Raw genomic sequence first — 17,072 nt, forward strand, 5'->3', positions numbered from 1 at the left:
TTGAGTAGCTGGGACCACAGGAAGGCACCTCCTGGCCTGGCTAGTTTTTTTGTATTTTTCATAGAGTCATGGTCCTACAATGTTCTGGTCTTGGAATCCTGAGCTCAAGCAATCCACCTGCCCCAGCCTCCCAAAGTGCTGGGATTACAACTGTGAACCATCGTTTCTGGCCTCTCCTCTCTTAACTGGATGTCCAATTCTTCGGTATTGATTTCATGCAGTAAACTAGCTCTCCTCGCCTATTTCTGCAGTTGGGTATTTGCATAGATATGTCTGTTTGTCTACTTATCAATATGCCTTCTCCTTTCCCACACATCCAAACAGAAATCCCACCTGTAAAGACACATTCTCTCACCTACACAGAACAGCTGCTGAGGAAACAGACCTATAAGAACTACATTCCTGTTTATCAAGTTAAGTAGTGTGAATACCGCATTATAACTCCGAGCCAGCAACCAAGAAATTTATGACCACTTGAAAGGGAAAGCTGCAATGAAGAGTACAAGTGACTAAGGAGGGAAATCCCAAAGCTGATTACTAGAATTGATCTCTGTATAATTGGACTATCTATGTAGAAAATCCCACAGAACCCACTGTCAAGCAAGAGGTGAGTCTGATAGATTCTGCTAGTGACAAAAACAAGCTCTTTTTAGATTCAGACATTTTATTACTTACACAGACAGGGAAAGAAAGAGCCACAGGTGCCAGCACCATGTCCCTTATACAGGATGACACTGAAACAAAAGGGCCAGATGACTGAACAAGAATAATAGGATGCCTGTTGCTGAGTAGAGAATCCAGCTTGTGGCTCCATGATATAGGGAGGTAGAAAGCCTCATCCCTCCCTAGAAGCCAGAGGCAGTGAGAAGCTGTGTCATGGCGGCCTCCCTTATCCATAGGGAAGTGAGTGACAAGTGATGCTGTAGCAGCTTCCCACAAGCCTCCCATGACCTCACGTTCTGGGAAGACCAGAGAGTGTTCTGCCATGACATACATCAGCTACAGTTAATTTCACCAACGTGGCCCACGTGGAGATGTTTGAGGTCACCGGGGCAGTAGGGCAGAGCCATTACCGTAAACCTACCCCAAAAGCTCCGGGAACTAATAAGTAAATTTAGATGGTTGTAGAATAAAAAGTCAACACACAAAAATCAATTGTATTTCTCGCTCCTGGAATAAGTGGAAACAAAAATTTAGAGGGGAACAATGCCATTTATAATGCCCCCCTACTCAAATTGAATACTTAGGTATACTGTAAATCTAGGAGAACATGTAGAGGATATATATGCTTAAAACTATAAACTAGTGATTAAAGTAATCAAGGAAAACCTAAATATAGAGTGGTATATCATGTCATAGTTTAGAATATGGGGCTTTTTAGCTAAGATGTCAATTCTCTCCAAATTGTCTACAGATATAACACAATTCCAATGAAAACCCAAGCAGGATTTGTCTCAGATAGAAGCAAAATAATTCTAGAATTTATCTGGAAAGGCAGTGGAAACAAGAATGGCCCAAACAATTTTGGTTGATGAAAAATGTTAGAGGACTCACACTACCCAATTTCACAATTACTCAAGCTACACTAATGAAGACAGTATACTATTGGCAAGTGGAGAGATGCATAGATCAATGGAGCAGAACAGATTTCAGAAATAAACCCAAACAAATATGGCAAATTGACTTTTGACAAAGATGCAAAAGCAATTCAATGTGGGAAAAGATAGTCATTTCAACAAATGGTGTGGGACAATGGGTATGCATATGAAAAAAAAATCTTCTACCAAAGCTTACACTTCCTACAAAATTTAACTCCAAAATGATCTAGATATAAAAAGTTAAACTATACATTTTCTAGAAGAAACATTAAAAAAAATCCTTATGACTTAGGGAAAAGATACAAAAAACATTGTCCATTTAAAAAATGGATAGATCAGGAGGGGGGCAAGATGGCTGACTAGAAGCAGCTGTGGTCCACCACACTCACAGAGAGGAATGAAAGGAGTATGTGAATTCAGCATCTTCAACTGAAATATACAGGTTGTCACTCTCAACCCATGGAGAACGAAGAAATGCAGGGTAGGGTGATGGTCCACCCAGGAGCAGTGTGGAGGTATGGGGACCCCTGCCCCCAGCCAAGTGAAGCAGTGAGTGATTGTGCAACCCTGCCTGGGAAACCATGCTTCTCCCATGGATATTTGCAACCTTAGGATCAAGAGATCCCCACATAAGCCCACGCCCAGGGATTTGGGTCCAATACACAGAGCTGTGTGGAGTCTTGGCAGAGCGGCCACAGGGGCACTCACAGAGACCCAGGAGTTTTACATACTCTGGCCCTGGGATCTGCAGCAAGGGAGGACATCCCTCCACACATATTTCTATGAAGGGGGCTGAATCCAGAGAACCAAGCAGTGTCATTCTGTGGACCCCACTTCCACAGCACCTCACAAGTTAAGACCCAGTGGCTTGGAATTCCAGCCAGCCAACAGCAACAGGCCGGAGTCTGCCTGGGTCAGGACCAAGTTCCTGGGGTGGGGGTGTCGTGGGGGCAGTCACCATCTCTGTGGTTCAGTAGACTCAGCCATTCTAGCCTGCTGGCTTTGGAGAATACAAATGGTCCAGATGAGGAAGGGTTCCCCACAACACAGCACATCTGCCTTGCCAGATTGTAGCTAGACTGCTTCTTTAAGTGGTTCCCTGATCCCATTCCTCCTGACTGGGTGAGACCTCCTAACAAGGGTCTCCAGCCACCTCCTACAGGGACGTTTGGGTCAACAACTGGTCAGAGGAAGGAGCAGGCTGCCATCTTTGCTGTTTTGCAGCCTTCACTGGTGACACCTTCAGGTACGGGAAAAACGGAGGCAACCAGGGTCTTGAACAAACCCCCAGCACACCACAGCAGCCCTGTGGAATAGTGGCCTGACTGTTAAAAGAAAAACAAACAGAAAACACCAACAACATCAGCAAAAAAGACCCCACAGAAACCTCATTCAAAGGTCAGCAACTTCAAAAATCAAAGGTAAACCCACACAGATGAGAAAGAATCAATGCAAAAATGCTGAAAACTCAAAAAGCCAGAGTGCTTCTTCTCCTCCAAATGACCACAGTACCTCTCCAGCAAGGGCACAGAACTGGGCTGAGACCAAGATGGCTGAATTAACAGAAGTAGTTTTAAGAAGGTGGGTAATAGGCCAGGCGCAGTGGCTCATACCTTTAATCCCAGCACTTTGGGAGGCCGAGGCAGGTGGATCACGAGGTCAGGAGTTAGAGACCAGCCTGACCAACATGGTGAAACCCCCTCTCTACTAAAAATACAAAAGTTAGCTGGGCATGGTGGCACATGCCTATAATCCCAGATACTGAGGAGGCTGAGGCAGGAGAATCGCTTGAACCCGGGAGGCAGAGGTTACAGTGAGCTGAGATCGCGCCACTGCACTCCAGCCTGGGTGACAAGAGTGAAACTCTGTCTCAAAAAAAAAAAAAAAAAAAAAGATGGGTAATAATGAACTTCACTGAGCTAAAGGAGGATGTTGTATCCCATTGCAAATAAGCTAAGAATCATGATAAATTATACAGGAGCTGACAGAATAGCCGGTTTAGAGAGGAACATAACTGACCCAATGGAACTGGAAAACACAAGAACTTCACAATGCAATCATAAGTATCGGTTACAGAATAGTTCAAGCAGAGGAAAGAATTTCAGAGCTTAAAGACCATCCTTCTGAAATTATACAGGCAGACAAGAATAGAGAAAAAAAAGAACAGAAAGAACTGAACAAAACCTCTGAGAAATATGTGATTATGTAAAGAGACAGAATCTATGACTGATTGGGGTACCTGAAAGAGACAGGGAAATTGGAACCAAGTTGGAAAACATACTCCAGGATATCATCCAGGAGAACTTCCCCAAACTTGCAAGACAGGCCAACATTCAAATTCAGTAAATACAGAGAACCCCAGTGAGATACTCCATAAGAAGATTTACCCCAAGACATATAATCAGCAGATTCTTCATTGTCGAAATGAAAGAAAAAATGTTAAGGGCAGCCAGAGAGAAAGGCCAGGTAACCTGCAAAGAAAAGCCCATCAGACTACCAGCGGACCTCTCAGTGGAAATCCTACAAGCCAGAAGAGATTGGGGGCCAATATTCAACATTCTTAAAAGAATCTCCAACCCAGAATTTCATCTCCAGCCAAACTAAGCTTCATAAGTGGAGAAATAAGGTCCTTTTCAGACAAGCAAATGCTGTGGGAATTCGTCACCGCCAAGCCTGCCTTGCAAGAGCTCCTGAAGGAAGCAATAAATATGGAAAGGGAAAACCTTTACCAGCCACTACAAAAACACACTGAAATACACAGACAAGTAACACTATGAAGCAACCAACAAAACAAGTCTGTAAAATAACCAGCTAGCATCATGATGACAGGAACAAATTCACACATAACAATACTAACCTTAAATGTAAGTGGGCTAAATTCCTGAATTAAAAGACACAGAATGGCAAGTTGGATAAAGAGCCAAGACCCATTGATATACTGTCTTTGAGAGACCCATCTCACATGTGGGACACACATAGGCTCAAAATAAAGGGATGGAGGAGAAATTTATCAAGGAAATGGAAAACAGAAAAAAGCATGGGTTGCAACCCTAGTTTCTGACCAAACAGACTTTAAACCAACAAAAATCCAGAAAGACAAAGAAGGGTGTTACATAATGGTAAAGGGATCAATTGGACAAGAAGAGCTAAGTATCCTAAATATATATGCATCCAATACAGGAGAACCCAGATTCATAAAGCAAGTTCTTACAGATCTACAAGAGACTTAAGACTCCCACACAACAATAGTGGAATACTTTAACACCCACTGTCAATATTAGATCATCGAGACAGAAAATTAACAAAGATATTCAGGACCTGAACTCAGCTCTGGATCAAGTGGACCTGATAGATATCTACAGAACTCTCTACCCCAAACAACAGAATATACATTCTTCTCATTGCCACATGGCACTCACTCTAAAATTGATCACAAAATCAGAAGTAAAACACTCCTCGCAAAAGCAAAAGAACTGAAGTCATAACACAGTCTCTCAGACCACAGCACAACAAATTAGAAATCAAGATTTAAAAATTCACTCAAAACACACAACTACATGGAAACTGAACAATCTGCTCCTGAATAACTCTTGGGTAAATAATGAAATCAAGGCAGAAAGCAAGAAATTCTTGAAACTAATGAGAACTAAGAGACAATGTACCAGATTCTCTGGGACACAGCTCAAGTGGTGTTAAGAGGGAAATTTATAGCAATAAATAACCCACATCAGAAAGCTAGAAAGATCTCAAGTTAACAACCTAACATCTCAACTAAAAGAACTAGAGAACCAAGAGCAAACCAACCCCAAAGCTAGCAGAAAACAAGAAATAACCAAGATAAGTTATTGGTTAACAGAAATAAGCAATAACTGAAGGAGATAGAAACACAAAAAGCCCTTCAAAAAATTAATGAATCCAGGAGCTGTTTTTTTGAAAAAATTTATAAAATAGATAGACTGCTAGCCAGACTAATGAAGAAGAAAAGAGAGAATAATCAAATAAACATAATCAGAAATGACAAGGGAGATATTACCACTGACCCCACAGAAATATAAACAAACATCACAGAATACTATAAACACCTTTATGCACATAAACTAGAAAATCTAGAAGAAATGGATACATCCCTAGACACATACACCCTCCCAAGACTGAACCAAGAAGAAACTGAATCCCTGAATAGACCAATTATGATTTCCGAAATTGGGGAGTAATAAATAGCCTACCAACCAAAAAAAGCCCAAAGTTGGAAGGATTCACAGCTGAATTCTACCAGAAGTACAAAGATCTGGTACAATTTCTACGGAAACTATTCCAAAAAATTGAAAGTGAGGGATTCCTCCCTAATTCATCCTATGAGCCCAGCATCATCCTGATACCAAAACCTGGCAGAGATACAACAAAATAAGAAAACTTCAGGCCAATATCCTTGATGAACATCAATGCGAAAAACCTCAGTAAAATACTGGCAAACCAAATCCAGCAGCACAGCAAAAAGCTTATCCACCATGACCACATTGGCTTCATCCCTGGGATGCAAGGTTGGTTCAACATACGCAAAGCAATAAATGTGATTCATCGTATAAACAGAACTAAAAACAAAACACACATGATTATCTCAATAGATGCAGAAAAGGCCTTTGATAAAATTTAAACATCCCTTTATGTTAAAAACTCTCAATAAACTAAGTATTGAAGGACCGTACCTCAAAATAATAGAAGCCATATATGACAAACTCACAGCCAATATCATACTGAATGGGTAAAAGCTTGAAGCATTCCCCTTGAAAACTGGCACAAGACAAAAATGCCCTCTCTCACCACTCCTATTCAACATAGTATTGGAAGTTCTGGCCAGGGCAATTAGGCTAGAGAAAGAAATAAAGCGTATTCAAATAGGAAGAGAGGAAGTCAAATTATCTTGTTTGCAGATACATAATCCTATATCTAGAAAAACCTCATCATCTCAGCCCAAAAGCTTCTTAAGGTGATAAGCAACTTCAGCAGTCTCAGGATACCAAATCAATGAGCAAAAATTGCTAGCATTCCTATACACCAACAACAGGCAAGCAGAGAGCCAAATCACGAATGAACTCTCATTCACAATTGCTACAAAAAGAATGAAATACCTAAGAATACAGCTAACAAGGAAAGTGAAGGACCTCTTCAAGGAGAACTACAAATCACTGCTCAAAAAAAATCAGATAGGACACAAATAAATGGAAAAACACTCTATGCTCATGGATATGAAGAATGAATACTGTGAAAATGGCCATACTGCTCAAAGTAACTTATAGATTCAATGCTATTCCCATTAAACTACTATCGACATTCTTCACATAATTAGAAAAAACTATTTTAAAATTCATATGGAACCAAAAAAGAGCCCAAATAGCCAAGACAATCCTAAGCAAAAAAGAACAAAGCCGGAGGCATCACATTACCTCACTTCAAACTATACTACAAGGCTACAGTAACCAAAACAGCATGGTACTGGTACAAGAACAGACACATAGGTTGATCAATGCCTCCTGGTCTCTGATGGCCATGGCTGGGAATCTCTCTGTACAAAAAGATGACAGATAGGAGGCAGGACTAACTTGCAGCTCCCACTTGGAGGGACAGAGAAGCATGTGGAGACCCACATCATGAAATTTTTCTCCAAGAACAACCACAGGAACATACCAGGAAAGCTGAGAGAATCCAGAGACCCTTTAAAGGAGGTGGATTGCTGCTGCAGATTATGTGGGACAATCAAGAAACTGTGAGTTTGCTTGCTTTCTCAGCTGGGAGGCTTGTAGCCTGGGGCAAGTTCTCAGTCCTGCTCACTGGCTGCCTGGAAATAAACTTGGTGCTGTTAGGGGGGCATAGTGGGAGTGAGACTGGCCTTTTGGGTTGTGGGCTGCATGGGAGCTGGGTGAGGTCTGTGATTGCTGGTTTTCCCTCACTTCCCTGGTGACCTATGTGATGCAGCAGAGATAGCCATAATTCCCCTGGGAACATAACTCCATTGTCCTGGGAACCACACCCCCATCCCCTATAGCAGCCACAGCAAGTCCCTGCCAAGGAGATTCTGAGCTCAGACATGCCTAATGCTGCCCCCACCTGATTTTCTCTATCGGCCCTGGGAGCAGAAGACAAAGGACACAGTCTCTTGGGAGCTCTATAGCCCTGCCCATCACCTGAGAAACCTGAATACTCATTCAAAGGTGACCCTAGGGCAAGTTTGTATCCTCCCCACACAACCACAGCTGACGCGCTCTTAAAAGCGCCACCTCCTGGCTGGAGGCCAACCAACACAAACCAGTGCACTTAACACACATACAGCCAAGGACCCTCACAGAGTCCACTTCACTCCCCTGCTACCTCCACCAGGGTAGGTGCTGGTATCCACGGTTGAGAGACCTAAAGACGGATCACATCATGGGACTCTTCGCAGACACTCCCCAGTACCAGCCTGGAGTCCTGTAGCTCCACTGAGTGGCTGGATCCAGAAGAGAAATAACAATCACTGCAGTTCAGCTCTCAGGAAGCCCCATCCCTAGGGGAAAGGGGAGAGGACCACATCAAGGAAGCACCCCTCTGGGACAAAATAATCTGAACATCAGCCCTTGAGCCTCAGATCTTCCCTCTGACATAGTCTGCCCAAATGAGAAAGGAACAGAAAAATAATTCTGGTAAATATGATAAAACAAGCTTCTTTAACACCCCCAAAAGATTACACTAGCTCACCAGCAATGGATCCAAACCAAGATGAAATCTCTGAATTGCCAGAAAAAGAATTCAGAAGATCGATTATGAAGCCAACCAAGGAGGCACCAGAGAAAGGTGAAGTCCAACTTAAAGAAATAAAAAAAGATACAGGATATGAATGGAAAAATCTCCAGTGAAATAGATATCATAAATAAAAAACAATCACAGCTTCTTGAAATCCAGGACAAACTTAGAGAAATGCAAAATGCACTGGAAAGTCTCAGCGATAGAATCAAACAAGTAGAAGAAAGAACCTCAGAGCTTGAAGACAAGGCTTTCAAATTAACCCAATCCAACAGAGACAAAGAAAAAAGAATTTTAAAAAATGAACAAAGTCTCCTAGAAGTTTGGGATTATATTAAACGTCCCAACCTAAGAATAGTTGGTGGTCCGGAGGAAGAAGAGAAATCTAAAAGTTTTGAAAACATATTTGAGGGAATAATTGAGAAAAAATTCCCTGGCCTTGCTAGAGATTTAGACGTTCAAATACAAGAAGCTCAACGGACACCTGGGAAACTCATCACAAAAAGATCATCACCTAGGCACATAGTCACCAGGTTATCTAAAGAAAAGATGAAGGAAAGAATCTTAAGTCCTGTGAGGCAAAAGCATCGGTAACCTATAAAGGAAAACCTGTCAGATTAATAGCAGATTTCTCAGCAGAAACCCTACAAATTAGAAGGGATTGAGGTCCTATCTTTAGTCTCCTTAAACAACACAATTATCAGCCAAGAATTTTTCATTCAGTGAAGCTAAGCCTCACAAATGAAGGAAAGATACAGTCTTTTTCAGGCAAACAAATGCTGAGAAAATTCACTACTACCAAGCCAGCACTACAAGAACTGCTAAAAGGAGGTCTAAATCTTGAAACAAATCCTCAAAATACACCAAAATAGAATCTCCTTAAAGCATAAAGCTTACAGGACCTATAAAACAATAACACAATGAGCTGGGCACAGCGGCTCACACCTGTAATCCCAGCACTTTGGGAGGCCAAGGCGGGTGGATCACCTGAGGTCAGGAGTTTGAGACCAGCTTGGCCAACGTGGTGAAACCCTGTCTCTACTAAAATACAAAAATCAGCTCGGCGTGGTGGCAGGCACCTGTAAATCCCAGCTACTCAGGAGGCTGAGACAGGAGAATCACTTGCACCCAGGAGGCAGAGGTTGCAGTGAGCCGAGATCGTGCTGCTGCACTCCAACCTGGGTGATGGAGTGAGACTTTGTCTCAAAAAACAAAACGAAACAAAACAAAACCAAAAAATAATAACAGATGATGAACATGTAGTATTGAGATGTGAGAATAGTACCTCACATCTCAATACTAATGTTAAATGTCAGTGGCCTAAATGCTCCGCTTAAAAGACACAGAATGGCAGAATGCATAAGAGCTCACCAACCAAGTGCGTGGCTGTCTTTAAGTGACTCACCTGACACACAAGGACTCACATAAACTTAAGGTAAATGGGTGGAAAAAGATATCCCATGCAAATGGACACCAAAAGGGAGCAGGAGTAGCTATTCTTATATTAGACAAAACAAACTTCAAAGCCACAGCAGTTAAAAAAGACAAAAAGGGATATTATATAATGATAAAAGAACTAGTCTAACAAAAAAATCACAGTTCTAAATATACATGCACCTAACACTGGAGCTCCCAAATTTATAAAACAATTAGTACTAGATGTAAATACTGAGATAGACAGCAACACAATAATAGTGCAGGACTTCAATAATCCATTGATAGCACTAGACAGGTCATCAAGGCAGAAAGTCAACAAAGAAACAATGGACTTAAGCTATACCCTAGAACAAATGGACTTAACAGATATTTACACAACATTCTATGCAACGACTGCAGGGTATACATTCTATTCAGCACAGGGAACGTTCAGAATTAGCTTAGACCATAAGATAGGCCACAAAACAGGTATACTAGATCTCAATAAATTTAAAAAAATCAAAATCATATCAAATACTCTCTCAGACCACAGTGGAATAAAATTGGAAATCAACTCCAAAAGGAACCTTCAAAACCATGCAAATACATGGAAATTAAATAACCTGCTCCTGAGTGATCATTGGGACAACAATTAAAGATAGAAATTAAAAAATTCTTTGACCTGAATGATAATTGTGACACAACCTGTCAAAACCTCTGGGATACAACAAAAGCAGTGTAGCATTAAATACCTACATCAAAAAAGTCTGAGCCTGGCCAACATGGTGAAACCCCATCTCTACTAAAAATACAAAAATTAGCTGGGTGTGGTGGCATGTGCCTGTAATCCCAGCTACTCGGGAGACTGAGGCAGGAGAATCACTTGAACCCAGGAGGCGGAGTTGCAGAGAGCCGAGATTGCGCCATTGCACTCCAGCCTGGGCGACAACAGTGAAACTCCGTCAAAAAAAAAAGTATATTAATCCCAACCTAAAAAGGCAGAAATATCAATTGCTTTGCAGACATGAAAACTATTAACACATACTTAAAATGTACATTACATGTTTTATTCCCTAGAATTCTACAGGTATTTATATGTTATCTCTTGTTTTTTTTTTTTTTTTGGAAATGCTTGCTACTCTGTATCAGCAAACATCCCAGGGCTCGAAGTAGTGGGAATTGAAAAGCTTTGGGAGAAATCGGACAAGAAAAAAAAAAAAAAAAAGCAGGAGGAACCCTCGGTGGAAAGTATGCATAGACAGTAAACATGCCAACGGAGGCCCATCTGTTTCTGTACGCTTTATGCAACATGTCTGTATAATTGGGGATAGGCAAGTTGTATAATTGGGGTTGGCTAATAATAACAATTATTTGAAGTGGGGAATATTAGTCACTTACACTGCAATATAGCCAGGGTATTTGTGTTACTTCACTTGGTTCTGATTTAAATGATCTGTTTTGTTTTGTTTTGTTTGAGACGTTGTCTCACTGTGTCACCCAGGCTGAAGTGCAGTGGCGTGATCTCAGCTCACTGCAACCTCCACCTCCCAGGTTCGAGTGATTCTCCTGCCTCATTCTCCTGAGTAGCTGGGATTACAGGCACTCACCACCACGCCTGGCTAACTTTTGTATTTTTAGTAGAGCCGGGGTTTTACCATGTTGGCCAGGGTGGTCTGGAACTCCTGGCCTCGAGTGATCCCATCTACCTCAGCCCCACAAAGTGCTGGGATTATATACCATATTTTCTTTATTCATTCGTCTGCTGTTGGACACCTAGGTTGATTCCATATCTTGGTTATTGTGAATAGTACTGCAATAAACATGGAGGTGCAGATGTCTCTTAGATATACTGATTTCCTTTTTTGTGTGTGATAAATGCCCAGTAGTAGGATTGCTGGATGATATAGTGGTTGTTTTTATAGTTTTTAAAGAACCTCCATACTGTTCTACATAGTGGTGGTATTAATTTACATTCTAATCAACAATGTATAAGAGTTCCCTTTTCTCTGCATCCTTGCCAGCATTATTTTTTATCTTTTTGATAATCGCTAACCTAACTCAGGTGAGATGATACCTCATTATGGTTTTAATTTGCATTTCCCTGATGATTAGTGATGTTGAGTAGTTTTTTCATATATCTGTTGCCCACTTTTATGTCTTCTTTTGAGAAATGTCTGTTCAGATCATTTGCCCATTTTAAAATCACTTTGTTTTTGCTATTGAGATGTTTGAGTTTCTTGTATATTCTGGATATTAATCCCTAGTCAGATGAATAGTTTTCAAATATTCTTCCATTCTATAAGTCATGTTTTCACTCTGTTGATTGTTTTCTTTGTTGTGCAGAGCTTTTTATTTTGATATAATCCCATTTATTTATTTTTGCTTTCATTGCCTGTGCTTTTGAGGTTTTATTCATAAGATATTTTCTCAGACCAATATACTGAAGCATTTTCCCTGTTTTCTACTATAAGTTTTGTAGTTTCAGGTTTTACATGTAAATCTTTGAATCATTTTGAGTTTATTTTTGTATAGGGTGATCCATGGGAGTCTAGTTTCATTGTTCTACATATGGATATTCAGTCTCCCCAGCAGTATGTATTAAAGAGACTGTCCTTTCCCCAATGAGTGTTCTTGGCACCTTTGTCAAAATCAGTTGGCTATAGATACTTGGATTAATTTTCAGGTTTTCTGTTCTGTTCCATTGATCTCTGTGTCTGTTTTTATGCCAGTGCCATGCTATTTTGGTTACGACAGCTTTGTAGTATATTTTGAGGTCTGGTAGTGTGATGCTTCCAGCTTTGTTGTTTTTACTCAAGATTGCTTTGGCTTTTTGAGGTCTTTTGTGGTGTACTTTCATATCTCTACTTTCTCAATAATACCTCAAAAGCCATTTTTTTCATATGATGCCCACACCAAAGAATAAAGACATAAATACCTCAAGGACCTAATACCTAAAAAATTGAGCCTCTGTAATCTCAAAGAGAAAGTAAGAACCTGAGGGTTCCAAGGGAAGATGAATGTGAGGAAAACAGTGAGTAGCCTAGAGATAAAGGAATAGAAGATCTATAGTCTTCAAAGTTGGAAGATAAAGGAAGATGGCCTTCTGTCTTCAAGAACAAAATTTGAAATGGAGGGAATCAGCCCTGGAGCTATTGCTGATGTGTTTGCCAAATCAATACATCCCCTTATCATCCTTCAGTATGGGTATTTATAGGGCCACCTGAAGAGAGACTATAGCCAACTTGGACATCTTTGGTGTCTTGGTGACTAAGGAGGGAAACCCAGTTTCTCTCAAAAGGGAAATGAAGAGAACTGCTGTATATGTCCCCTGTGAACCATGGGAGCAGTAAGTAAAAACTTGGTAAAGGTCATCAAATTAGTTCTGCCAGGCTCTCACCTGTGACTGTGAAGGCACCTCATGTAAAGTAACATGCCTTCCTTGGAATGGCATTTGATAACAGCAGATTTGTTCTCAGTAATATGTTTTCTTTTCATTTCATTTCTTTTCTGTTCTTTTCCAGATAGGGTCTCACTGTGTTGCCCAGGCCGGCCTCTAACTTCAGGAGTTCAACAGTTTCTCCTGCTTCAGCTTCCCGGGTAGCCAGGACAGGTGTGTGCCACCAGGCTAATCTTCAGTTACGTGTTTTCTTTGATCTATCATTGCATGTTTTGCTAGCCTCCCATGGCTGGATTGAATCTTGAATACCTCCCATGATCTTATCACACCCATCTTAACTAGAATATTTCCATTCAACATTGTGGCCACAAATTTTCCAATCTTTTGAAATGAGGTCAAAGCTCTTCATTTGAATTTGCTTATTAGTGTTTACCTATATTGAAAAAAACTACATCATTAATTGCATCCTTATAAGTGGAAAGAGAGCTTTAGAGATACTTGGAAAGATCAGAATGTAGAATCATAGATATTTACACTTTGTTCTCAGTATTTTACAGCTGAATGGTAAAAATTTAATTTGACAGCAAAAAGTTTTGTGAGAGCTCAGTTTAGTTTTTTTTTTTTTTTTGACGAAGTCTTACTCATTCTGTTGCCCAGGCTGGAGTGCAGTGGCATGATCTTGGCTCACTGCAGGCTACACCTGCTGGGTTTAAGTGATTCTCCCGCCTCAGCCTCCCGAGTAGCTAGGATTACAGGTGCCCGCCACCACGCCCGGCTAATTTTTGTATTTTTAGTAGAGACAGGGTTTCACCATGTTGGCCAGGCTGATCTCAAACTCCTGACCTCAAGTGATTGGCCTGCCTCAGCCTTCCAAAGCACTGGCATTACAGGCGTGAGCCACCATACCCAGCCCAATTTAGTTTTTATATAAAGGTGGCATAAATGGTAACACCATCTTTCAACCTTGAACTTTCCAAACGCAATCAATAGGACTTGCAGAAGTAACAGGGAATATTAACTAAACTAAGGCTGTGCTACACCATGTGGTTTAACTTTAGATTAATTGAAATTAAATAACATGAAAAATTCAGTTCCTCAGCTGCACTGTTCACATCTCATGTGCTCAATTGCCATATTGTCTAGTGGTTACAACATTAGACATCTCAGATACAGAACATTCTGATCATTGCAGAAAGTTCCATTGGACAGCTAATTAGAGTCCCTTATATGAAGTTCACCTCAGGAGGCTCATACTGGAATTAAGAGGCATTTCAATTATTCTCCAATTCCATCTTGTACTGCATCAATGTGCCTTGGCAAGGATCTCCTCCACTCGCTCCCTATGTATCCAGGGATCCCCTGGAGTTTTAGTGTCTGCTGTGACATTCTGGAGATGCCTCCTGATGAATTGGAAAAATACTGACATGGGTGAGGTCTGGTGGTCAAGAATTGTTGGATGCTTGCCAGCCCATGAATACACAATGGATACAGAGAGAGACGAGGAGGAGTCAGGAATCAAAGGCAATGAAATATTTCCACTTAGGGCTGCAAGCCCGTCCAGGCAAGTCCTCCCTTTGAGCTGGAATTCTTTTTACATCTACACAGCCACAGAAGACAGAAATGGAGCCCATTACGTCATTTCTCAACTTGCTATTCCTCCAGCATATTCCTTGCATAAGACTCCCTGTAGGATCTCACCGAAGGAGGACACAAATTCCTGAAACCTTTGACCTGACCCTCTTCTCTCCCCATACACCCCAGTCACTCACTTTTGGTCATGTGCACACTCTTTGTCTTAGGCTTCAGAGTCCCAAAGGCTGTTATTTTCTTCCTTTCTGGACAATAAGGTAGAAAAATTTGAATATATGTGAAGATCTCCAAGGATTTGATCCAAATGACCAAAAGTACATCTGAATATGAGAACTTTGACTTTTCTTTCAACTTATGTAGTAATAAGTATCCATTAAAAATGTTAAAGAATCAGTCTCAACATATTAAAAACCTTGAGACTTAAATATAGAAAATAAGAAATACTTCTTCTATTATTTTCTTATGTTTTTTTCTTGTGGGGCAGGGAGGTAGTGGACTCTTAAGCTTAGGAGTCTAGAGAGGGCAAGAGAGGCTCATTTTTAGAGTAAAAATATTAACCACATTTTTCCTCAGGGCTGAGGAAAGAATACACCAAAATATAGCTGTGGTTTATAACTGGATTTGAGTTGGCTGTGAAGGGGAATTTGAAACTTTTTGTATCCAGAAACATCAATGGATATGATTTTAGTTCCCCATAAATCAGCCGTGCTAACATTCATGTATAATAATAATAATTATTTTTTAAAGTGAAAGCAAGTTTATTAAGAAAGTGAAGGAATAAAAGAATGGCTACTCCATAGGCAGAGCAGCCCCAAGGGCTGCTGGTTGCCCATTTTTATGGTTATTTCTTGATTATAAGATAAACAAGGTATACTAGTCTGCTCTCATGCTGCCAATAAAGACACACTCAAGACTGGGTAATTGATAGAGGAAAGAGGTTTAATTGACTCACAGTTTCACCTGGTTGAGGAGGCCTCACAATCATGGCAGAAGGCAAGGAGGAGCAAAGCCACATCTTACATAGTGGCAGGCAAAGAGAGAGCTTGTGCAAGGGAACTCTCATTTATAAAACCATCAGAACTCTTGAGATTTATTCACTACCATGAGAACAGCATGGGAAAGACCTGTCCCCATGATTTAATTACCTCCCACTGCATCCCTCCCATGACAGGCGGGAATTATGGGAGCTACAATTCAAGATGAGATTTGGGTAGGGACAGAGCCAAACCATATCATTCTGCCCCCAACCCCTCCCAAATTTCATGTTCTCACATTTTAAAACCAATCATACCTTCCCCACAGTCCCCCAAATTCTTAACTCATTTCAGCATTAACTTAAAAGTCCATAGTCCAAAGTCTCATTTAAGACAAGGTGAGTTCCTTCCACCTAGGAGCCTGTAAAATCGAAAGCAACTTAGTTACTTCCCAGATACAATGGGGGTACAGGTATCGGGTAAATACACCCATTCCAAATGTGACAGACTGGCCAATATGGAGGGGCTACAGGCCCCATGCAAGTTAGAAATCCAGCAGGGCAGCCAAATCTTAAAGCTCTGAAATTATCTCCGTGGACACCATTTCTCACATCCAAGTTATGCTGCAAGAGGTGGGTTCCCATGGTCTTGGGCAGCTCTGCCTCTGTGTCTTTGTGGCTGCTTTCACTCCTGGTGTTGAGTGTCTATGGCTCTTCCAGGTGCACAGTGTAAGCTGTTGGTGGATCTACCATTCTGGGGTCTGGAGGACGCTGGCCCTCTCCTCACAGCCCCACTAGGCGGTGCCTCAGTGGGGACTCTGTGTGGGGTTTCAAGCCCACATTTCCCTTCTTCATTGCCCTAGCAAAGGTTCTCCATGAGGGCGCTGTTCCTGAAGCAAACTTCTGACTGGACATCCAGGCATTTCTCTACATCCTCTGAAATCTAGGCGGAGGTTCCCAAACCTCAATTCTTGACCTCTGTGCACCCGCAGGCTCAACACCATGTGGATGCTGCCTAGGCTTGGAGCTTGCACCCTTTCAAGCCATGGCCCCAGCTGTACCTTGGCCCCTTTTATCCATGGCTAGAGCAACTGGGATGCAGGATATCGAGTCCCTAGGCTACACACAGCCAAATCATATCACAAGGGGTGGATTATTCATGAATTTTCCAGGAAGAGTGGGCAATTCCCAGAACTGGGGGTTCCTCCCCTTTTTAGACTATATAGGGTAATTTTCTGATGTTGCTATGGAATTTGTAAACTGTTTTGGTGTGGGTGGGAGTGTCTTTTAGCATGCTAATGCACTGTAATTAGCATATAAT

General features: G+C 41.3%; 1 long non-coding RNA gene across 1 annotated transcript in view; it reads left to right on the forward strand.

Annotated features, from left to right (window-relative positions):
• Positions 1 to 15,124, forward strand: part of LOC134809115 (uncharacterized) — a 32,153-nt gene extending 17,029 nt beyond the window's left edge. Inside the window, exon 3 of the long non-coding RNA XR_010153899.1 lies at positions 13,313 to 15,124. This is a non-coding gene — a long non-coding RNA (uncharacterized LOC134809115). The remainder of the gene's footprint in view (positions 1 to 13,312) is intronic.
• The last annotated feature ends 1,948 nt before the right edge of the window (positions 15,125 to 17,072 follow it).

The sequence above is a fragment of the Pan troglodytes genome, chromosome 20 (assembly GCF_028858775.2).
Source record: "Pan troglodytes isolate AG18354 chromosome 20, NHGRI_mPanTro3-v2.0_pri, whole genome shotgun sequence".
NCBI classification, from domain to species: domain Eukaryota; kingdom Metazoa; phylum Chordata; class Mammalia; order Primates; family Hominidae; genus Pan; species Pan troglodytes.